Consider the following 25,536-nt stretch of genomic DNA (forward strand, 5'->3'; position numbering starts at 1 on the left):
TTTTCTTAGATTCCATATATATGTGTTAGCATACGGTGTTTGTTTTTCTCTTTCTGACTTACTTCACTGTCTATGACAGACTCTAGGTCCATCCACCTCATTAAAAATAACTCAATTTCATCTCTTTTTATGGCTGGGTAATATTCTGTTGTATATATGTGCCGCATCTTCCTTATCCATTCATCTGTCGATGGACACTTAAGTTGCTTCCATGTCCTGGCTGTTGTAAATAGTGCTGCAGTGAACATTTTGGTACATGACTCTTTTTGAATTATGGTTTTCTCAGGGTATATGCCTAGTAGTGGTATTGCTGGGTCGTGTGGTAGTTCTATTTTTAGTTTTTTAAGGAACCTCCATACTGTTTTCCATAGTGGCTGTATCAATGTACATTACCACACATTTATTAACAGTGCCGGCAGGGGTTCACTGAGATGTAACTCAGCAGGCAGATACCTGTGCCTGGCATGGACACCGCCCTGGGGACCGTGGGTTCCCTGGGAGAAAGAAGCTTTAGAAGTAACAGGTAAGATCACATATAATCGGGACAAAGGGCATCCTGCTGTCTGTAAGTGGCCTGATTAATTTTTGTAACATTATACTTTCTGGCACAAAACTAAGAGAGAAAAGGAGATTCTAAAATTGCTGCCAACAAACAACTAATTCAAGTTACTCAGTGGTGTATTCCTGCCTACAGGGTTTGTTTATTTTGTGCTCTGTGGACTTTATTTACTTCCAACTCAATGCATCCTGTTACTTTCTCTTTCCTGAATAGAAAATTCTCCTTCCCTGAGTTTCTAAACTTTGTTATTTTAATAATATATACACAGAAATACCAAAGTTTAATTTGTAATTTTTTCCTCTATATCAGAAATACTGACTATTTAAGAACATAGATTTTCAGTCAGATTTTTCTGTATCTATTTTCATTATTTCTTAATTTCCAGAGTGCATTTTATAATCTTGAGACATAAACTCAACTTCAGATATTTATCTTCTATGGGCTCACGCGATCTTATTAGTAGTCATTAGGCAGTGATGGTCACCCAAGTGAATTATAGGATTTTTTCTATTTCTGTTAAAATGCCTTTGGGATTGTGATAGGGATTTCATTGAATTTGTAGATCATTTTCGGTTGTATGGACATTTAAAAATACTAATTCTTCCAATCCATGTGAATGGGATGTATTTCCATTTATTTTTGTCTGCTTTAATTTCTTCCATCAATTTTTTTTTTTTTTTTTTTTTTTTTTTTTTTTTTTTTTTTTTTTTTTTGTGGTACGCGGGCCTCTCACCATTGTGGCCTCTCCCGTTGCGGAGCACAGGCTCCGGGCGCGCAGGCCCAGCGCCCATGGCTCACGGGCCCAGCTGCTCCGCAGCATGTGGGATCTTCCCGGACCGGGGCACGAACCCGTGTCCCCTGCATCAGCAGGTGGACTCTCAACCACTGCGCCACCAGGGAAGCCCCCATCAATGTTTTATAATTTTCAGTGTGTAAGTCTTTCGTCTCCTTGCTTCAGTTGATTTTGGGTATTTTATTCTTTTTGAAGCTATTTTTAATGGAATTGTTTTCTTAATTTCCTCTTTAGCTAGTTCATTGTTGGTGTATAGAAATGCAACTGATTTTTGCATGTTAATTTTGTATCCTGAAACTATGTAGAATTCATTTGTTAGTTATAACAGTTTGTGTGTGTGTAGTATTTGTAGTTTTCTACATATAAGAGATGTCATATACAAATGCAGATGATTTTACTTCTTCCTTTCTGATTTGGATGCCTTTTATTTCTTTTTCTTACCTAATTGCTCTGGCCAGGACTTCCAGTAGTGTTTAATATAAGTGGTGAGGGTGGGCATCCTTGCCTTGATCTTAAAGGGAAAAGCTTTCAGTTTTTTTACCATTGAGTATGATGTTAGCTGTGGGATTTTCACATATGTCCTTTATTATGTTAAGGTAAGTTTCTTCTATATTTAATTTGTTGAGAGTTGTTAATCATGAAAGCGTTTTTAATTTTTTTAAATGCTTTTTCTATATCTATTGAGATGATCATGTGATTTTTATTCTGTTAATGTGGTGTATCATGTTTATTGATTTGTGGATGTTGAACCATCCCTGCATCCCAGGAATAAATTTCACTTGATCCTTTTAATCTGCTGTTGGATTTGGTTTGCTAACATTTTGTTGAGGATTTTTGCATTGATGTTTGTCATGGATGTTGGCCTGTAGCTTTCTTTTCTTGTGGTGTCATTGTCTGGCTTTGGTATCAGTGTGATGCTGGTCTTATACAATTAGTTTGTAAGTGTTCCTTCTGTTTTTTGAGAAAGTCTAAGGATTGCTATTAATTTTTCTTTAAAGGCTTGTAGAGTTCATCTGTGAAGACATCTAGACATTCTGCTTTTTTCTTTCTTTGGAGGTTTTTGATTGCTGATTCAATCTTCTTTTTTGTTATCAGTGTTTTCAGGATTTCTATTTCTTTTTAAAAAATATATTTATTTATTTTTATGGCTGCGTCGGGTCTTATTTGTGGCATGTGGGATCTTCGTTGAGGCATGCGGGATCTTTCATTGTGGCGCATGGGCTCTTGGTTGTGGTGTGCGGGCTTCTCTAGTTGTGGTGCACAGGTTTTCTCTTCTCTAGTTGTGGCCCATGGGCACCAGAGCGGGTAGGCTCTGTAGTTTGTGGTATGCGAGCTCTCTAGTTGAGGCATGTGAGCTCAGTAGTTGTGGCATGCAGGCTTAGTTGCCCTGCAGCACGTGGGATCTTAATTCCCCGACCAGGGATCAAACCTGTGTACCTTGCATTGGAAAGTGGATTCTTTACCACTGGACCACCAGGGAAGTCCCTTTCTGTTTCGTTTTGATTCAGCTTTGGCAGCTGTATGTTTATATAAATTTATCTATTTTTTCTAAGTTGTCTAATTCATTGGCATATAATTGTTCATAATAGTCCCTTATGATCTTTTTTATTTATGTGGCATCAGTTGTAATGTCTCCTCTTCCATTTTTGGATTTTATTAGTTGAGTTTTCTCTCTTTTATCCTTGGTTAGCCTCACTAAGAGTTGGCTGATTTTACCTAGTTTTTCAAAAGACAACTCATTTCATCTATTTCTTCTGTTGTTTTTCTACTCTCTTTTATTTATTTCTGCTGTAGTCATTATATTTCCTTTCTTCTACTAGCTTTGGTTTTTGTTCTTCTATTTCTAGTTCTTTGATGTGTAAAGTGAGGTTATTTATTTGAGATCTTTCTTTTTAAATGTAGTCATATGTCTTACACACTTCCTGTTGGTACTGCTTTTGCTGTATCCCATAAGTTGTGGTATGTTGTGTGTTTATTTTTGTTTGTTTCAAGATATTTTCTAATTTTCCTTTTTATTTGTTCTTTGATTCAGTAGTTTTTCAGTAATGTGTTATTTAATTTCCATATATTTGTGAGTTTCCCCATTTTCTTTAGTTTTATTCCTGTGTTTGGAAAAGATACTTGGAATGATTTAATCTTTGTAGATTTGTTAAGACTTGTTTAGTGATCTAGCATGTGATCTATCCTAGAGAAAGTTCCATGTGCATTTGAGAAGAATGTATATTCTTCTGCTGTTGGATGAAAAGTTGTCTATGTCTGTTAAGTCAGTTTGGTCTATAGCTTTTTATTTCTGCTGTTTCAGTGGGAGTAGGACTGATGAAGAGTCAGTACAACTTCCTGGCTGTTTCAACCCATATTGTATGAATTTTAGGCATGCAATGGAACACTTTTAGAAAGCCATTAAATCTCAGAGTATTTCCTATCATGAACAAAATGAGCTGAAATACTTTATGCAGAAAATTGCCCTGGTGGTATGGGACAGTTCAAGTACTGATACCCTAATTTCATAAATTATATTTTATTTTCCAGATATAGTTCATAAGATAAAACTAAAGAGGAAAAACCCACTCAATTTATATAGAAAGGTTAAGGTTAAGAGAAGGTTGTAGATAAAGCTAAGAAAATAAATAAATTAACACCAAGAATGTATTTTACATCTTTGTTAATAGTTAATAGACTATATTTACTGATATGTGAATCTGCTCTTCCTCATATACCACTGATAAACTGCTTGAGTCACAATACTATCAAAAATTTCTGAGTAATATGTATTTAATTAAAGAATAGTAAAATCAAATTTTAGAAATTTAGGAGGTTTATTTATTTGGGTATCCTTTAAGCAGAGCTCTATGGGTTAGAAAAAAAGATCAATAAGTGGTCTTGGGTTTTAATATTGACTGTGGTGCAGACTAGACTCTTTGAGCTTAATGATCTCCTCTATGACACCAGAATCCTTTCTTTTCTTTCTTTGCATGGTTGTTGTATAGCTCTGAATAGATCATTATATGAAAGTGCTTTGTAAACCGTGATATGCTATATATTCAAATAAACAAGTCAGGTTTGGAAATCACTGAATATCATCAAAAGCTAAAGCCCTTTAAAAATATAGAACTCAAATGGGTAATATCATTTGGCCCATTTTTAATTAATGATTTAATCTTGTGCAGTACCATTTGTATTTTTTTTAAAGCTAAAATTTACATCAGCCTAGTACGCACTTGGAGGATTCAAAATCCCTAAAAGAAAAGGAAGGTTTCTTATGATTGGGAACAGAGCTAGCAGTGTTTCTTCCCCTTTTCTGGAAACGTAATTGCAGCGTTGCTTTCCGGAAGCTTGGCCAGTGTATCTGCTCAGTGTCAGAATCTCTCAGGCACACGGCACTCCCATGCGAGCTGGTGAGGGGCCATGCAAAGAAGCATTGCAGGGGCCTGCATTCCATGTCTGTCCGCTCCACACCCTCATCCCAGCTCACTCGTTGGTTCATTGGATCCTTGCCCATTTAGCCTCATCACCATGGCTCCTGCTCTCCATCAGGCCCCTGAATGGACAACACAGTGTGTTTCTGCCCCACTCTGACTTTGTTCTCCTTCAGAACATTGACATCTGACCTTTGCCAGAAGTCTCCACGCCTGGCTTTTCTGGATAAGCATTAGTTGGTCCTATGTCTTGTCCTGCATGCACCTCTAGGACGTTGCCCCACAGGGGCTGCCAATTGCTCAGCTGTTTAACAGGAGAGTTGGTGCAGGTAGGATTTTACACTTTGCCATTTAAATTTAGGTCAATGTATTAATATAACGTTCTTTGCTGGACTCACCATAAAAGTCGTACTAGATTATCATCTAGTCTTTGGCAATTCCAGGTCTGACAGTGAGTGAAATAAGTGGAACCTTTAGTTATGGCTCAGGGAATCCCATTATAAGTGATTATTTCTTGTGAGCACTCCTCACAGCTAACCCTCTCGCAGATGATTCCTTTCCTCTGCATGTGATGAAGAGTAACTGAGTAATTACAAATGAAAGAGACTTTGGGCTAGTCCCATAGAAGCCCTCATGAACTAGATGGGGGTTAAGGACAGTCACCAAATGTGCAGATAACCAGGGCTCTGTGTATTCCCTGAAGATGCACCAAGAGAGAAAGCATTCCAGGCTGCACACTCTCACCTATTCTGGGTCTTCTAGTGAAATGATCATTTAATAATAAAGCTCTGAAGAATCTTCCCAGAAATGAATTAATACATTTTTGTTGTTGGTGTTGAACCAGCATTTCCCATACACATTTGGCCATTGGACCAGTTATTTTCGGGTAATGTGTTAATGTCACCCAGAATTAGTCTCCATGGAACACATTTTGACAGTCACTACCCTAACCTAGTAACTTGCTTGTCAACCAAACCCTAAGCCTTTGACAACTTAGTCTGTTCTCGTTTACCTCAGAAGCTGGCTGAACCAAGAGTAGCATGTCTCCATGGCCCCCGCTGTTTCCAGCTGCACCATCGCCACTGGAATCGACTAAGATTAAAAGGTCAGAAAACAAGTTTGTACATTTACAGTCACGGCTGACCCCCCACCATTCCGAATGACCTCCCCATGACCTTGGATGAGCTGCAGCTTGGGGAGTATTTGCCAGCATGAGGTCCCCCTAGTTCTTGAACCCCATCAGTGATGGCAAAGGTGGCCCTTCATCTGGAGGAAGGGCTTGGAGCCAGTGCACTGGGGCGACCGAGTGGTGTGTCTGCATCCAGGCTTCTGGGGGCTCAGAAATGAGCCCATTTTCCTACATCACCCCTGGCAGTATGTTCGTCTTCCACCTGGGTGGTTCTGTTTGGTCCAAGGATCATAATCACATGTCTGTTTCTCTATAATCCACATCCCGAGGCTTGGTGGCAGTCATATCCAGGTACCATAGTCATTTATTATATGTTTTCATGATTAATCCTGTGGGTTTTTTGACCAAGGGATATTTTTCTAGCACATCTTCTATTACCTTCCCATTTTAAATCCACAAATTTATGGTTTTTCACAAATGTTTAATCAAGTGTAGCCATTTGTTTCCCTCAAATCATTTGAGGGGGCCTTGACAAGATGATGTCTTCATTAGCATCTCCAGACTTACTGAAAGTGTCCCCTCAACACCACCACCACCAACAAAAGCAAAAATAACAAAAGGTTGTTTAGGGTCATCTTGCATTGTCCTGCTCAACATTAGGACCCAGCCACTCCTTAAGAGGCCCTATTGGATAATTTAAGAATAATGTGAGACACCAAATCTGCATACTAGGAGCACATGGTATATACGGGGAGTGAAAAGAGCAAGAGAGAAGTTAATAGTCACTTGCTTAACAGAGCAGAAAACCTTCCGTCTTAAGAAAGGTCGTACTTTCGGTCAACATTTCTGATTTTGCTTCTGTCTTTACCAAGATACTTTTACTTATTTTAAAATTAAGGTATAGTTGATTTACAATGTTGTGTTATACAGCAAAGTGACTGAGTTATACATAACTATAATTCTTTTTAAAAATACATTCTTTTTCATTATGGTTTGTCACAGGATATTTAATATAGTTCCCCATGCTATACACTAGGACCTTGTTGTTTATCCATTCCGTATATAGTAGTTTGCATCTGCTAACCCCAAACTCCCACTCCATCCTTCTCCTACCCCACTTTTACCTTGTTCTAATGACAGTTTGTTAATCCAATTTTCCCTCTCTATTATTCTTGAGTTGCCACTTTTTCTTAACTAACTTTGATGTACCATGATTTATAATGTCACTAAAACATTTAATTTAGTTACAAGTTTTCCCAGTATCTAGAATTCTACTTTTTTTTTCTTAACAGACTTTAGCTCAAGCATCCTGGAATTGGCTACAGAGTCTGCAAGTTGGGTCAGTAGTGCATCAGCTGTCTGAGAAGAGAAAGCAATGCCAACCTCCTTCCATGCAAACATGAAGGAACAGTCATGCATAGGAACCTGTGTGTCAGGTAAAATCTCAGGTGATTAATAGACAACAGGTACTTGCAAACACAAACAAAAAGATATTTTTATAATGCGTTGACTTCTGCTCTTTATGATTTCCTTTATCTTTTCCTCAGTTTCATTTGGTGTTCCTTTTCTAGTTCTTGGCTTGGAGGCTTAGACAATTATTTCTCAGCTTTCCCCCCTAGTGCATGTATTGTAGATATAAATTTCTCTCCTACCACTCTTTAGCTGCAACAAATGAGTTTGACTATGTTTTCAATAGCCTTATTTAGGTAAAATTGATATACAATAAACTGCATTAAGTATATTCATTGATATACAGTAAACATACAATAAATATTGTATATCAATAAATATACTTAGCGAAGTAAGGATAGAAGAATAGAAATACTGTAGGAACTTCCTAAAGAATATCTTTTAAAAAATCTACACCAAATCTGGTACTTAGAGGTGAATTATAGAAAGCCCATTTCCTCCTCTGAGATAATGACAAGCCTTTCCCACTGTCCCTGAACAAAATGTCAACTCTTTGCAAAAGCCAGAGTCCCTTGGACCCAGTTAATTCAGGTCAAAATACTAACATATATTTAATTTATTTATTTACTTATTTATTTATTTGAAGTATAGTTGATTTACAATATTAGTTTTAGATGTACAATATAATGATTCAATATTGTACTCCATTTAAAGTTATTATAAAATAATGGCTCTGTTCTCTGTGCTATACAACATATCCTTGTTGCTTATCTATTTTATACATAGTTTTTGTATCTCTTAATCCCATCTCCCCAGCTTGCCTCTCCTCTCTTCGCCCCCTGCACTGGTAACCACTAGTTTGTTCTCTATATCTGTGTGTCTTTTTCTGTTTTGTTAAATTCATTTGTTTTATTTTTGAGATTTCACATATAGGTGATATCACACAGTATTTGTCTTTCTCTGTCTGACATTTCATTTAGCACAGTACCCTCCAGGTCCATCCATGTGGTTGCAAATGGCATTATCTCATTCTTTTTTATGGCTGAGTAATATTCCATTGTATATATGTACCACATCTTCTTTATTCATCTGTTGATGGACACTTAGGTTGCTTCCATATCTTGGCTATTGTAAATAGTGCTGCTATGAATATTGGGGTGCACATATCTTTTCTAATTAGCGTTTCATTTTCTTTGGATATATACCCAGGAGTGGAATTGCTCAGTCATATGGTAGTTCTATTTTTAGTTTTTTGAGGAACGTATATACTGTTTTTCGTAGTGGCTGCACCAATTTACATTCTCACCAACAGCATACAAGGGTTCCCTTTTCTCCACATCCTTACCAACATTTGTTATTTGTGGTCTTTTGATGACAGCCATTCTGACAGGTGTGAGGTTATATCTTATTGTGTTTTTTATTTGTATTTTCCTGACGAATAGAGATGTTGAGAATCTTTTCATGTGCCTGTTGGCCACCTGTATGTCGTCTTTGGAAAAATGTCTATTCAAGCTTCTGCTCATTTTTTAATCAGGTTGTTTATTTTTTTGATATTCAGTTGATTGAGTTGTATGAACGATTTATATATTTTGGATATTAACCCCTTATCTGTCATATTACTTGCAAGTATTTTCGCCCACTCGGTATGTTGTCTTTTCATTTTGTCAGTGGTTTCCTTTGCTGTGCAAATTTTTTAAAGTTTAACTAGGTCTCATTTGTTTATTTTTGATCTTGTTTCCTTTGCCTTAGGAAAGATCCAAAAAGAAATACTACTACAATTTATGTCAAAAGCATTCTACCTTGTTTTCTTCTAAGGCATTTTAAGGTTTCCAGTCTTACATTTAGGTCTTTAATCCGTTTTGAGTTTATATTTGTGTATGGTGTTAGGAAGTGTTCTAATTTCATTCTTTTACACGTAGCTATCCAGCTTTCCCAGCACCACTTGTTGAAGAGACTGTCTTTTCCCCATTGTATGTTCTTGCCTCCTTTGTCATAGATTGATTCCAAAGACTGACTTTATAGGCCAAGTGATCTTCAGTGTTGTGTGCTCACCTTTCCTAGCAAATTCTTCATGTGTTCACTTACATTGGATGTATGGACTTAGACCTAATTTCCCCTTACCGGAATATATAAAAATAAATACTACTTGAACAAAATGTCATAAGACTGGGTGGCTGGAAATATAAATTTTCAAGTTCTTTACTACTCATTATTTAACCTTGCTCAAAAGTTTCCTAGAAAATAAATTTCAGTTTTGAAGCCTGTCTTTTGCAAAATCATATTTAGTACAGTTTTCCTCCCCACCTACCTTGATCCACCGCTTTCTACATCAGTTTGCTGTCATCTGGCAAAGCAATTGTAAAGAACCATTTCTCAAATCAAACCTTTTGAAACTGTATTCCCTCCTCAAAGTAAAATAATATTAATAAAAACTATATCAAAACCTGAATTAATATACCATTATCTTTAATTTCTATTTTCTTTGTTGCAAACCGTCAAGTCAGATGGGCTAAACAAACATGTGAGTGACCTCTGGAAAAATAAAATTATACTTTTAATGGCCAAAAGGTAAATTAAACAAACTAAAACTTAGCATGATTAAGTAAAGAATTTAAGAACAGTTTTAGTAATCCTGCCAAGTTTTAGTTCAGTTGGAAAGCAATTGGAAATGATGAAAATTGCACTCAGACCCCGGGTTTTAATGGATCATTAGTCAGGATCATCTAATCCACCATTTTTAAACAATTCTTAGAAGTGTTATTGAACTACTTGAGATAAAAAGGAAAAATATTCACAGAGCTTTGGCTGTAAGAGTTTTTGATTTTTTTTCTTGGTGCTGGTAAAGAAGTCTACAGAAGCAAGCCCTGTGTCTGAGAGCCCCAAAGTGGCAATTATCATGCTTGGTTTCAGTTCCGGAATGACTTTCCATCCTCCTCCTATTTCTCAGTAGGGAGAAACATTAATTTACATTTTTTCTACTTCTTATTTCTACTAAAAGACACAACATTTTGGGGAAGATAATGGAATTCAGAGAAATAGGTATCACTATAATAAAGATAGGGAGATATTTTCCTCAAAATATTAACAAAGAAATACATACACATTTCTGTTTTCATGTGGTCAAATTGCAAACCTTAAACCCCCTAAACTCACACCGATTTAAGAGGTTACCACATTCAGAAAAATAAATGAACACCAAACATGATAGCAGTGTCTTTCATTCTCTCTAGTTTGATAGTCCAAGGAAGCAAAATATTTTCCACTTTATAAAATCTTTAAAACCGCCAGGGGAGACATGCTGGCCTTCTCAGTGTTGGAGCAGAGAAAGCTTCAGCTAACCACATGGAAAACACATAAGGAGACCAGATTTTTCCAGTCCATAATTCAGTGAGAGTTAGGGTCTTACTTCCAACACCAGAAGTCTTAGGAGGTGACTGGTAACTTCACACACTGCCAAGTTTTTGAAATTGGATAAAGGATGAGGGTAAAGATGGCTACCTCTGTACACATAAAACTCATTGACAGTAGTGATTATGCATTTTCCTTTTGTTTTTTCCCCCCTCTTAAAATAGCACTAACATGATATTATGTTGACTAAGAAAAATAAAGCGAAGTAGCTTTGCTCTGTAGGCACCACTTATTAGGATAAGAACCTTCCAAAGAAAAAAGATAGTGCTCCATAATTTGAATCAGATTTTGTTAAAAAAAAAATCTACGTCCATCCATTCATTGAAGCATTCATGAATTTGTTAATTAAGTGAACAAATACTGATCATGTACCTGTTCCCATGTTCCTGACTGAGGCAACAACTCATAGCAGGTTATGAGCATGCATTCTGCAGTATGACTTCCTGGGTTCAAATCTGAGTACCACCAGCTAGCAAGGGCCACGCTGGGGCCATCGCTTAGCTTCTCCAAGTATCTGCCTCCATTGGTATGGTAAGCATATTGAGGGTAGGCATGTTGTGGATTTGTTGTTGCCTACACTGTCAGGTGGAAGACACAAGGATAAGTGATTCTCTTCACTAACAGCTCCTCTTGTTGCTAAAATTCCTGGCTTTGTTAAAGAATGTACACAGTGAAGTCCCTAATCCAGGGGAGTTACCACTATTTCAAACATCTTTTTCTCTGTTTCATGATATTATGGTAATTTTATTGTATTTATATCAACTGTAATATCTATTTTAGCTAAATAAAAACATTAAACAGGCTAACCTTTTTTAATTCAGCAGAACGTCTGAGGATACTTGCTGTGTTTGCCGTCATACCTAAGTCAAATATGCCTTTATCATATTAGGGATTTTTCTGCCTATGGGATTACATATGAATAAATAAAAGCAAAACTCACCCCTCGATTATGTGGATACTTTTAACCATTGCCTTCTAGAATAAACACACACATGATTTATATATGTAATTCCAATTCTGTTTATTCCTTAGAAAGGACATTTAGTTTAAAAGCACATTCAAGGTAGAAGAAGTGCAAGTGTCTTAAAGTTTGGTCTGTTTAACAAGTTTCAGTGCAAAACTTTATATCCAACATCACAACAAATACAAGTGAAGACAGAGAAATTTTCAAAATTAAAAATTTCAACCAATAGACCATCTAATACCAAAACCTTTCAGTGACAGATACTAGGAGTAACGAATATGGATCAAGAAGTCGACCAAGGCTTGGTCTTCTTCGCGAGAGACCCCAGTTTTATTTCTTGGCAATAGTATCTGAAAAATGGTAGAAAGTACTTTCCTGCCTCTTCCTCTATGTGTTCACTGCCTGTGACCAACCATGAAGGCAGGTGACCAACTGCAGCCATCCTCTGGGATGGACCCTGGTGATCCCTGCCTCTGGGCAGTATTCTCCCCTGACTGTGAGTGGCGCCAGTGACTCACTTCTAAAGGGCGAACAAGGCAGAAGAGAAGACATCATGAGATATCACTCTGAATATTCAGTTTTAAAAAGACCCTGACTCCCATCCTGGGGGCTTCCCTTGCTCTCTCTCACTTTTGCTCTCTCAGATCACTTGTGCTGGGGAAGCAGATTTCCATGCTGGAAGCAGTCTTGTGGAGAGGCCCATGTGGCTTAGCAAGCACTGAAGCCCTCATCCCCACCGTCCATGAGGAACTGGAGCCTGCCAAAGCCATGTGGGTGCAAGTGGACCCCTCCCCATCCAGCTTTCAGATGAGACCACAGCCCTGGCTGGCTGTTTGACTACAGCCTCACGAAAGACCTTGAACCAGAGGCCTCCAGATAAACTCTGCACAGATCCTGACACACAGAAACTGTGAGGTAACTAATGTCTGCTGTTTAGGTCACTAAGCTTTAGGGTAGTTTGTTGCGTAGCAGTAGATAATAATTCACACCCTTAATGCCTTTAAAACTGCTTGTGAGGCAGAATTCTGAAGTGCATATGACTTTCTTCTCTTCCCTTTCTTTTATAATTTTCTTAAAATGATACACTACTACAGATATTAGAAAATAAGTTGAGGAAAACTACAGGAAAACCAATGGTGACCCACTATATTCTGGGAGGTGAAGGTATAGGCGTGAATTGGAAGGCATCTGGGTATACATCCTGGGTAATGATTTCAGTGTACAAAAGTAAGCTAAGAACTGTAAAGGATCATAAAGAATTGCAAAGACTAGTAGCTGGATACCTTACTTTCTCCTGTTATTTTTGAAAAATGATTTCAGTCATTATATCAATGGACAGAGAGACCAAGAGAGATTTACTTATTCTTGCTGTGACAGCATGAGTTGCAAACAGTTATCTTGTTTATAAAGGTATAAAGAGAAAAAAAAAAAAACCAGTAGAATGTGGAGCCCGTTATTAAAAAGTCTAAATAAAAATAGAAAATATTTTCACAGCTAAAATATTTAAGGCATAGAGGGAAAGTATGATTTTGATGTTCTCCAAAATGCAGAAAATTATTTCAAAGGAGTATTTCAAATTATTAATAAAATATAAAAATATACGTCAGCTAAAAACGAAGAAACTTACTGAGATGTAAATGGAGCTAAATAATGAAAGGGAGGTTTGGAATAAAACGAATATTGGCCTGATTTATAATTCACATGGGAGGCAGTACAAGCATAATGAATGATGTCGAGAACTAGTGATGTGGGAGATGCACTGGAGCATCTCCTTCAGGCTGAACAGGAGGACAAACACAGAGGGGACGGGAGACCCAGAGGTGAGGGATGCTGAGCCCAACACTGGACGTGGTGACACAGGGAGAGCTCAGGTGCCTGTTCCCGGATGGAGAAGAAGCTTCGCCAAAGTTGGTAAAAGAACACTTACAGTAAACATACATGGCAAAAGATTTTTAAAAGAAGAAGAAAAATGTTTTCAGCATTCTGACAGAAAGCAAGCTAATTAAAAACAGATTACAAAAATTTGGCAGACCTCTCTGCGACAGTAAATTCTAGGAGATAAAGGAATGACGCAGTCAGCTAACGACAGAAGCGTGTTCTGACTGTGGGCCTGCCCACCCAGCCGCTCTTCAGTGGGAAGACAGCAGAGATACGAATACATAAATCCAGTTTATCTATATTAATAAACATTAATACATTAAGACAAAGCTGGTCTTATTCCAGGAAAAAAGGTGTTTGTTATTTAAAAATGTATTTATAGAATTCACAACCAATGATTATCTTGACAGCAACCAAAGGAACATTTAATAAAATTGAAACTCATAATTCATTAAAATTATATATATTTTTTTTATTTATTTATTTTTATTTATTTATTTTGCGGTACGCGGGCCTCTCACTGTTGTGGTCTCTCCCGTTGCGGCCTCTCCCGTTGCAGAGCACAGGCTCCGGACGCGCAGCCTCAGCGGCCACGGCTCACGGGCCCAGCCGCTCCGCGGCATGTGGGATCTTCCCGGACCGGGGCACGAACCCGTGTCCCCTGCATCGGCAGGCGGATTCTCAACCACTGCACCACCAGGGAAGCCCCATTAAAATTATAAAGACAGCTTTACATCTTGATAGGGAACATTAGCCTGAACCCCACAGATGATGTCGTAGTCACCGTTTTAGCCCTGGAAGCAGTGAACTCAATAATGGCAGGACTGGTTTAGAGAAAGAGAGAGGCAAGAGAAGGAAGCAGGTGGTGTGTGTGTACGGGGAAGAAGAGAAACAGGGCTGTCAACACTGAAAACAATACTAGCTGCTTGAAAACTGAAGAGACTTGTGTGACCATAAGATGTAATAAAAACGATTCTATTCACAGTAACAATGAAAAATTCCTAGGAATAACTGTGCTACGGTAAAGTTCCTTTATGAAGGAAATATAAAAATTTTCATCAAGAAGATCTGGATAAATGGAGAAGACATAAAATATTTTAAAGATTTACATTTTTAAAAGGAACCTGTAACATTTTTATACAGTTCAAAGAAAATCCCTAATGCAATTTTAGGAGACAGTGACAAAATTAATCTACAGCTTATTGGGAAGAATAAACATGCTAAACTTTTCAAAAGTAACCTGAAATGGAAGGGTGTGAGGGCCGTGCTACACTGTCACATACTTTAAGAAGGGCTTAGTTAAAGCTGTAAGGTCCCACCAAAGCAACAGAGACTGAAGGAATAGAATACAAGTCTAGGGCTTCCCTGGTGGCGCAGTGGTTGAGGGTCCGCCTGCCGATGCAGGGGACACGGGTTCGTGCCCCGGTCCGGGAAGATCCCACATGCCGCAGAGCGGCTGGGCCTGTGGGCCGTGGCCGCTGAGCCTGCGCATCCGGAGTCTGTGCTCCGCAACGGGAGAGGCCACAACAGTGAGAGGCCCGTATACGGCAAAAAAAAAAAATAGACTACAAGTCTAGAAAGATACTCCAGAATATGTGGGGATTTGGTGTAGAATTAAAGTGACACCTCAGCTCAGTGAATGAAGAAGGGTTTATTTTCACAAATAGCACAGCAGGAAATAATGGCCAAGTAGTTGGTAGTCAAATAAAACTAGAATTCTGCTTTAAACCTCATACCTAGACTAAATTCCATAAATGTTAGCACATTAACCATGAAGTAGAGAAGAAAGTACAGGTTAATGTGCATACAATCATGGGTGGGAAAGGCTGTCCTATGTCTGACACGGTCAGTCGTGATCAAGGGAATGATTTAGGCTTGAATATGTACGAATCCCAAGTTTTCACGTGAAACACCAAGGACAGGCTGGTAAGATTATAGGGAGAAGTTTAACAAAGAAGGCAGAAAACAACTGACATCTCGATAAAAAGATCAATCTTGACCCTGGACGAGGTCATCGCTAGAGAAGACACACAAGAGAAGGAACACGAAGGAACACGTGGCAACACGTGTAACTCAGGATGAACAGCACGCAGCACGTGGTGGGTGCCTCTTCCTTACCCAGTCAGGAGGGCTGAGTAGGATGCGGGGACTGAACATGCACGTGGGGCGTAGCCTGGTGCAGCGTGCTTTCAGAGTGACGCGCACCCAAGCTTCATAACAAGCCCTCAGCAGGCACCCCGCCTCGTGCCGTGGACAGAAGGGCTCGTGGCTGGTGGCTGGTCACAGACGCGGCCCGGGGACAGAGCGCCCTCGGCCTGAGCCCCACACATTTGATCTGAAACCTCTGGCCAAGCAGCCCTGCCTCTAGGAGTGAGAGGGCACAGAATGGAACGGCATCTTGTTACCCTGCTGACCAGGAGGTGGGAGCCCGAGAATGGGGCTGGGTGGGTCCACCTGTGGGTGAGCTCACATGTGTCAGTCACAGAAAGATGTTGACCCTCCACTGTTGGTGAAACATCAGGGGACAGAGCAATCTTGTACTATTCTTGGAATTGGGAAACACACGCGTACACCAGGGCAGCAAGGACAAGAGGTTATGCGGCAGGGCGTGACCCCTGGCCTCGTGACCCTGGGGCAGCTGCCCTGGCCGGTCGTGTGCCGGCTCCTGTATTCCGTCATCCCAGCAGCCGCTGTGTGCTTTTGGGGGGACGTGAACAAAGGGAGTCACTGGGCTGACACTGGGTTCAAGGGTGTTTTGAAGCCTTGTGTGGTGTCAGCTCCTCTAAGCTGGGTCCAGGATTCCCTTCGGGTAATGAGCCTGGGTTGGAGTCACTGCGAGAAATTGGCGTGAGATCCGGCAGGCAGAGCGAGGCCGCAGCCCCGCCTCCTCCTCTCCTTCCATCCTTCCTTCTCTCTTTCTCTCTTTCTCTGTCTCTCTCTGTCTCTCTGGATGGCCAGGCACCGGGGCAGGCTGCCTCTCTGTGGCTGTCTGCCGGCTCACCTTGACCTTGATGCGGCAGCATCAGGTGTCCAGCCCCTCCCCCTCGCACAGGACCTTCTCCTGGGGTGCCTCGGAGCCTGGAGCCGGCCGTGGGCAGCTCGGGGGCGGCAGAGGAGGCCTCCCCCGCAGGCCCCCGGCCCCTTCTCAGCCACCTGCAGAGGGTGCCGTGGGGTCGACACACGGTTGACCTGGTCCGTCTCCGGCTGTGCCCCTCATCCATTTGTTCACAAATCGTTGAAGGGAAGGAATTTACTTTGGTACTTAAGATGGCATCATTTACATTTGGCACTTCATTATTGCTTTTATGTATATTATGATATTTACTAGGCTTAGTCATAAGGCAAAAGTTGAACTAGAATCATTGTTTCCCATTAAATATTAAGGGTCCCTATTAAAAGGAAAAATTATACTTTTCTCCATCCCTTTCCCCCCAAAATAAGTGACTTAGAAAATCACTATCAGAGAAAAAGCAAGATTTTGGCACCGTTTTGGAAAGGTATGCTTTTGGGAAAGGTAGATTTTATAATTAACACATTTTTCATGACCAAAGAAGAAATAATGAATTCAAGCTAACTCTTAGTTCTCACTAAGTAATAACGTAAACAGAATTTCCTTTGCAGGACCGAAAGGCAGTGTGTAGTGAATGCATTGGACATGATTTGTAAACACCAGACTTTGTCGTTTAGCTCAGTTACAATAATTGTGTGATAGGCAAAAAGGTTTTAAAATGCGTTCGAATGGATATTTGAATGTAGAGTCTTTGAACTTTCTTGGGTTGAGGAGATATTAGGAAATATTTTGGGGACAGGGAATATCTCACGTCAGAAGACAGAACCCAGCCGGGAGATGGCAGAAAGGCTGAGAAGTGGCTGTGGTTCCGAGGATCCGGTGGGTTTTTTCTAGGCAGGTTTGTGAGCCCCAGTGACTCACCAGGTGAACCGGGATGCGGCCCTTCTGGGCGCTGACTTCGTTTGTTCAGACGGAGCGTAATTGCTGGTCTCAGAAAGCAAGGCTGTCTTGCTGAGTAAGACCCACAGGGGTGGCAATGGTGACTTTTTTCCCAACACAGAAGGGAACCAGGTTCTTGAACACGCTCAGCACACACCTAGTGAGGTAACACCCACCGGCCGAGGGGCTTGCTTGAGGGAAACATAAAGCCAGTCTGTTAGGCCGGGTTGCAGAGTGTGATTTATGCAGCTGACCTGCTGGGTCATAAAGGGGGATCTCAGAGGGAGGTGGGGCAGGGGAAAGGAGAAGAACCAGCCCAGGCAGAGAGGAAATATGGGGGAGGAGAATCAATTACAACTGCGGCTGGTGTGTCCTTTGAATTCGCCCCCTTAACCTCCCCGTGAAATCCTCAGTTCCTTTATCCATCACTCCTAACGTCTTGTTAAGGTCGGGAAATAACGAAGTACTAAGTGTGGTCCCACCGCAGGCGCGCGTTGAGGACGTGGGAGACCCAGCTCTTCGCACACTGTCTTCATTGACTAGACCGTGTGCTCTGTAGAGCCCTTGATCGCAGCCAACGGCAGATTTAAAAGTGATCTCTTCATTAGATGAACCTGGTGCTTCCACGTGGAAAAGCACAGAAGATGGACCCATGCAGCCATCAAACACGCTTACAGACACTCCAGAGACAGGCTCATGGCTCAACTAGAACAGACCAATCCACCTGGGATCAAGGACAATGGGTGATTTTGTTTATTCGAACTTTCATCCAGACATTTACGAGGTTAACACCACATCTCAGAAAACACACAAGTGTGTTAGGGAAATGCCTGGGTCCTGCCAGTGAGAGTCTGCTGGACATGGGGACACGGCCCCAGCAGGTGGCCTGGGTGGCCCGATGGAGAAGACGCACAAAGGGGGGTCCACAGGTGCCCCATGTCCATCTGCGTGGTCTGTGCTAGTCCTGGGCCCGGGAGCCTTCCCGGGGGAAACAGCAGAGGTCCAGAGAGGAGGGGCTGCTGGGCCACGGCCGTCCTCCAGGCCCCAGGCTGGGCGTGGGCAAAGGAGAGGGACCTGCCTCCATGCCCCGGGCCTCCTGCAGATGGGGCCTCTCCCCACCGCACGCGGAAACAATGTCCTTTCAGGAGCAGACTCTGCTGATGGCACAAGGGACTTCCTTCCCGCTGGGCCATAACCTGCCGTCACAGCTCCTGTCTGCGGGCCCAAGCCTCGCTACTCACGTCCGGCTCCAGCTCTGGACCCGAGGCTGCTGGCTGGCCGCCCTGCCACCCAGGGGAGAAATGGCTGTCCCTTTCTGTTCTTGTCTGCCTTCAGGTCGCGACCCCAGTGGGCCTGCGCTGTGGGAGCCAGAGTCCAGGTTCCCTTGGGATGTGACAGCCACCGTCCAGCGCTGCACACTTGGCCTGTGGCCTGACTGGAAGGCTGGGTTTGGCCTGCTCCCAGCCGTCGGTCACCACACAGCCTGTCCCAGTCGTTTGACATCGATTCAGCACAGGCTGGTCCGCAGAGCAAACATGCAGAATAGTTTTACGAACAGATGACACAATCTTGGAGTGGCCAAACATTTGGGATAAAGATTCACCTACAGGACTTTTAGGTGAATTGTTTCTCCTGCTCATCATACTGATTTCCTGGTGGAAAGGAAAATACTTCTAAACAGGGAAGATATTTTAAAAAGAGCAACCCTAAATTTTCCCCTCAAGAGTAAAATCCTGTGTGCCCCTCACTCCATGTGGCAGCCTCTACAGGAGGATTTCTTGGGCCTGTAAGCTCCACGGTTCTGGGAACTTCCCACCTCAGGCACAGGGTTGGTCCCCCTCCCCTGGACTACAGCTGGTTGGATGAACCATGACCTTCTGACCTAAGTGGGCCCATCAGATCACACGTCCTGGAAACCCGGGAACTGACACTCAGGGCTGACGAGGAACCTTGGAGCGGTGGCGGCTGACAACTCCCACATGGGCAAGAGAAGCAAATGATGGAGTCTGCCTGTGCGAACAGAGTGGTCCGTGCGGGGAAGGGAACTGAGTGGTCCTGTGTGGGGAACAGAGTGGTCCGTGCAGGGAACAGAGTGGTGTGTGCATGGAACAGAGTGGTCCGTGCAGGCTGTGCAGGGAACAGAGTGATCTGTGCACATGGCCCAGCTCCACTCCTCCTTTGATGTCAGGCATCACCTCATATCCTTATAATAAAGGCCCCCTTTTTCTATGCCAGGACAAGTGGGTTGATACTTCTTACAACCAATGCCCCTACCTGCTATGACCTTTACACTTTTTGGTAAATATGGGATGTTAGAAATTCACAGGCACGTTCCTGTGGACTGGGTTTGGGCTCACGGTTGACAAAATCTGGACTCCCTCCAGCACTCTCCTCACACTCTGAGCCACCCCCCTTTCATTCTGGGGGGTGGGATGAGGTGATGCATGGTGGGAGGGTCTCCGAGCCTCATGTGGGACCCCAGGAGGGCCCAGGCTTCCATTGCACTTGGGGGAGAGGTGGGGTAGTCATCACTCTGCCTCTCTCTCAAAAATTAAAAAATGTAAAATGGGATCATCTGTCTCTTTGCGTTTTGGAAGCTCTTAGACGCATGAAGGAGAGACTCCATAAGGCTTTGGTTGAGAAGAATGCGCTCACCTCGTGTCCCGTGTCCCACAGCCGTGATTCACCCCAGAGACCACCCTGTTCTCAGTTGCCAGTGTGTCAGTGGCGTCCTGGCTGAAATTTCCCTCAGGGAGATTTAGGGCTGTAGGAGGCCTTGGGGACTGTATGCATTGGCCTCTGCGTTTTAAGTGAGGAAGCCAAGGCTTTGAAAGAGAAGTTAATTCCCTAAGTTACAGAACTAATTAAAAGCAGATTCTGGGGCTAAAACTCAAATTTCCCGACTTCCAGTCCAAACTCTTCATGGTCTTAACTATTTTAAATTACTTTTTAATCATATATCTTAGCCTTCACCAGAAGGCCTCTTTCCAACACATCCTGTATCATTGCTTTGAGTTGCATGCTTAACTGAATTGTCTATATCTTTAGGACAGCTTAGAATCAAAAGCCCTTTCTGGCAGAATAAATCCAGTTTTCAGAAGTTTCTCTCCAACTCAGCCATAGGCAATTTCTTCCTCCTAGACCGTAGGAAATAATTTTAAATTTCCTATTCCTTTTGTGTTTTCTTTTCTCCTCTCTGATCCAAAGAAAACCATAAAAGATATTACAACTAATCATGACTAGAAGCATTTCTACATTAGCACCATGAATCTTCGGGTTTGTCTAATCAGAAGAAATTGTCTTAATATTTACCTTTTATGTATGTATTTATCTGTTGTTTGTTTGGCAAAGCCTGTGCTTGAACAACATTGATAAAGTGCTGAGTTTGGGCTTGGAGTGTTTACCCAAATATGCCACGTTTTGCAAATGCTTTCAATACCCAAAATCTTGGGCAAGTTTCCACGAACTGCTCAGCTGCAGCCGTAGGCTAATGTGAGAACAACTAGTTGGTAGTCCATCCACACTGTGTTTCTTCCGTACTTGAGAGAAGATGTCTGCTCACCATCAGAAACCAGGACGACTCTCGAGAGCAGGTCACGTGATGCCGCGTGTCGGCACCGCCTCCTGGGTGGCAGGGGGCTCTTCCTGCCACCTCCCCTCGCCTGCCTTCCTCCCTTCCTTCCTGGAGACAGTTACCCCAGGAAACACCAAGTCATCAGGCATCTGTGCACGTGTGTATGCATCTGTGAACATGTGCATGTGTGTAAGAGTGTGAGTGTGTGAGCACGTGAACATATGTGCACATGTGTGCACCTGTGTGTGCATATGTGAACGTGTGTGTGCCCGTGTGAGCCTGCATATGTGTTTTGAGTGTTTTGGATGCTCTGGTGTGATAATTGACTTATAGATCAATAGGAAAGGATACATAATCTTAAAATTGCCCTAAACAGACTTAAGAACTTAATTTATAATAATGGCAGCATCATGCTCTAGTGTGGGAAAGGGTGAATGTTGTAAAAGCTGGGGTTTGGGAAAGTCAAGTTTTGTTTGTATCAGGTTGGAATATTATCTCTATTATATACCAAAATAATCTCCAGATGTGTTGAGTTGTATGTAAAAGTTTGAATTTGGAAGGAACTTAGCAATTTATAGCTTAGAGGTGATTAGTTGTAAATACACATCATCTCACATCTCATTCTCTTGTGAAAATACACCAAACTAAGACGAGAGAATTCTGTTAAAAAAGCCACAAGGATGAGATATAGAAGAGTGGAATAAAATAGCAATAAAGTTTTGGAAGGAGAGAAGTTGGATTATTGCTAACTGATTTAGCAGATACAAAAGAATCCCAAGGCAGCAGTGGGAGAAGCTGAGACCAACCTGAGTTATGGGACGGAATCCTCAAAACCCTCACGCAGGGCAGCATCAAACACCTCTGGAATCGGGGACTAAGGGTGGAGCTAGAAACAAAGCAAGATGGGGAAGATTGTTTGAAAAGAAATTCAAAGGGTGCTCTACATCCCTCTCTCCAGTCTGTGTATTTGGGTATCTGCCCCAACCTTCCCTTGGCAGAAACCTGTGATGTTTAAGGGATTCCAGGTTCTACTGAGGGCATGATTGCTGTTCTGTAAACATAACTCAGTTCTCACTTGCATATTGAGGGTTGTGGGCAGGAATTCCTCCTCCCCCAGCCCTTCACCATTTAGCTCCACAGGTTGGCTGCCAGTATGTACAAGCAGGAAATTAGAAGACTTCCTACCCACCAGCCTCTACAGAACTGGAATTATAGATATCAGGTGCTTCCTGACAACTGGCTCAACCAGAAAACCCACGATAAATTCAGACATAACAACTGCCAGTCGTCCCATCTGAGCTTCCAACCAGCTTTTCCATCCCCTGGTCCTCATCATGAACAGACAACAAGGATGGAATGGCACTGAGGGGAAGCCTTAGCATGAGAGACAAGACCTAAAAGCACAGGTAGAGAAACACAACCTGGAAGGAGCAGGAATTATGCTGATAGAAGAAAAGGAAACTTGTCATTAACATCCTCAGAGAGAAAAGAAAACATGGAACCAAGAACAGGGTATTATAGAAAAGGCACATTCAGAAAAAAAAAAAAAACAACTCAGGAAAGAAATGCTTTTTATTGCTAGCAGAAATTAAAAACTCACTAGAAGATTTGAAAGATTAAAAAAAATCACAAAAGATAGAGTATATAAAAGAAAATATTAGAATATTACAAGATCAGCCCGGAAGATTCAACATCCAAACCAAAGGAGTTATAGAAAGGGAAAATAAGGAAAACAAACAAAAAATAACAACAAAGTAATTTTCCAGGCCAGTGAGATGTGAGTTGCCAGATGTAAAGATTTCACCAAGGGCCCAGCACAATGGACGGAAACAGAACCACACTGATGCACGTACGGTGAAACTTCAGAACACCTGGGAACAAGAGGAAGACACTGGATCGCGAAGAAAAAACAGCCAGGCACAAAGGTTTGGGGCTTCGCCAAAGAAACACCTGGAAGTAAGAAGAATATGAGGAAACGGCTTCATGATTCTGAAGGAAATTAATTTCTAACATGAAATTCCACACCCAATAAAATTATCCATCAAATGTCAGGATAGAAGAAAAACATTTTAAGACATGCAAGTCTTAAAAACTTTGTTGCCCAGGCACCATTTTTCAAGAAGCTAGTGGATAATAGGCTCCAGTAAAATGAATGGATAAACAAAAAATATGCAAGGGAAAGAAAATGGGATCCACTGCGTGGGGGAGGTGTGCAGGGGACCCCAGATGACAGCTGAGCACCCACTCTGGATCCCTGCAGCCCTGATTCTACCCTTTCCACCCCTCTGACAGAGCACTGGGCTAGAACTTTGTCTGGTTTGCTTGACTGGGAGATGAGGGCTCTGCTCTTCCCCACATACCACACTCTGGATCGGCAAATGACACTTGCTCACCCTAAAAGGTGATCTGCTTCGACCTGCAGCTTGAGGAAGGTCAGCTTGAGCAGAGGACACAGCTCGGCCCACATCATGCCTGGCCTTAGAACAGTCTAGCAAGGGTAGGCATCCTTGTCTTGTTCCTGAATTTAGCAGAAAGTCTTTCAGCTTTTCACCATTGAGTATATGTTGTCTGTGGCTTTGTTGATGTTGAGATATGTTCCCTATGTACCCATTTTGATGAGAGTTTTAAATCATGAATGGATGTTGAATTTTTGTCAGATGCTTTTTCTGAGACTATTGAGATGATCATGTGATTTTTTTATCCTTCCTTTGTTAATGTGGTGTATTGCATTGATTGATTTGTGAATATTGAACCATCTTTGAATCCCTGGAATAAATCCCACTTGATCAGGTTGCATGATTCTTTTTATATATTGTTGAATTCAGTTTGCTAATATTTTGTTGATGATTTTTGCATCTATATTCCTCGGAGATATTGACCTGTAATTTAATTTTTGGGGGGAATGTCTTTGTTTTGTTTTGGTATCAGGGTAATGGTGGACTCAGAGAATGAATTTGGGAGTGTTCTGTCCTCTTCAATTTTTTGGAATAGTTTGAGGATAGGTATTAGCTTTTCTTTATACATTTGGTAGATTTCCCCTGTGAAGCTGTCTGGTTCTGGACTTTGGTTTGCAGTGTTGTTTTTTTTTTTTTCTGTTATAACAAATTCATTTCACTACTAGTGATTCATCTGTTCAGATGGTCAGTTTCTTCCTGATTTAGTTTTGGAAGGTTATATGATTCTAGAAATTTGTCCATTTTTTCTAGGCTGTTCAGTTTGTTGGCAGATAACTGTTTGTAGAATTCTCTTATGATTTTTCTACCTTTGTGATATTGGTTTTTATTTCACCTCTTTTATTTCTTATTTTGTTTATTTGGGTCCTCTCTTTTTTTCTTCATGAGCCTGGCTACAGGTTTATCAATTTTATTTATCTTTTCAAAAAAACAGCTCTTGGTTTCATCGACCCTTTCTATTTCTTTTGTCTCTATTTTATCTATTTCCTCTCTGATCTTTATTATTTTCTTCCTTCTGCTGATTTTGGGGTTTGTTTGCTCTTCTTTTTCTTGGAAGTCCTAGCCAAAGTAATCAGACAAGAAAAGGAAGTAGAAGGCCTCCAGATTGGAAGGAAAGAAATAAAACTGTCACTATTTGCAGATGACATGATACTATGTACAGAAAACCCTAAAGTCTTCACCAGAAAACTATTAGAACTAATAAAAGAATTCAGTAAAGTTACAGTATACAAGATTAATACATAGTAATCTGTTGCTTTCCTATGTACTAATAATAAACTATCAGAAAGAGAAAGCAAGGAAACAATCCCGTTTAAAATTGCATCACACAGGAGGCAACCCAAAACTGGAGCCCACTCAGCTCTTTGGTGGGGCTAATGGCAGACTCTGGGAGGGCTCACGCAAAGGAGTACTTCCCAGAACTTCTGCTGCCAGTGTCCTTGTCCTCACGGTGAGCCACAGCCACCCCCACCTCTGCAGGAGACCCTCCAACACTAGCAGGATACCAAGGTGCCCTCAGTGTGATGTTCTACGGGATAAAACCTCAGTGATCCAGAAGTGTCAATGAAGTGTGAGGGACCAACCCCTAACCATGCAGAACCTAGCATTGTGAAGATGTGAGTTCCTCTTCGTTGGAAGTGATGATTATATCTTTGGACCAGTCTCTCCCATCAGGAAACTTGCACAAGACTCTTAGATAGCCTCATCCACCAGAGGGCGGAGAGCAGAAGCAAGAAGAAGTACAATCCTGCAGCCTGTGGAACAAAAACCACATTCACAGAAAGATAGACGAGATGAAAAAGCAGAGGGCTATGTATCAGATGAAGGAACAAGATAAAACCCCAGAAAAACAACTAAATGAAGTGGAGATAGGCAACCTTCCAGAAAAAGAATTCAGAATAATGATAGTGAAGATGATCCAGGACCTTGGAAAAAGAATGGAGGCAAAGATCAAGAAGATGCAAGAAATGTTTAACAAAGACCTAGAAGAATTAAAGAACAAA

The 25,536-nt window shown here is 41.5% G+C and overlaps 1 long non-coding RNA gene across 2 annotated transcripts in view; it reads right to left on the bottom strand.

The window, feature by feature from the left end:
* Positions 1-17,203: 17,203 nt before the first annotated feature.
* The window catches only part of LOC114487016 (uncharacterized), a 15,028-nt gene continuing 6,695 nt past the window's right edge, over positions 17,204-25,536 (bottom strand). Inside the window, exons 2-3 of one of the 2 annotated variants that reach the window (XR_003681581.2) lie at positions 21,887-21,966; positions 17,204-19,158 (exon numbers count right to left, since the gene is read on the bottom strand). This is a non-coding gene — a long non-coding RNA (uncharacterized lncRNA). Of the gene's footprint in view, positions 20,644-21,886; positions 21,967-25,536 lie in introns of both variants that reach the window. The other variant, XR_008618311.1, reaches the window with a different exon arrangement.

This window comes from Physeter macrocephalus, chromosome 10, assembly GCF_002837175.3.
Source record: "Physeter macrocephalus isolate SW-GA chromosome 10, ASM283717v5, whole genome shotgun sequence".
NCBI classification, from domain to species: domain Eukaryota; kingdom Metazoa; phylum Chordata; class Mammalia; order Artiodactyla; family Physeteridae; genus Physeter; species Physeter macrocephalus.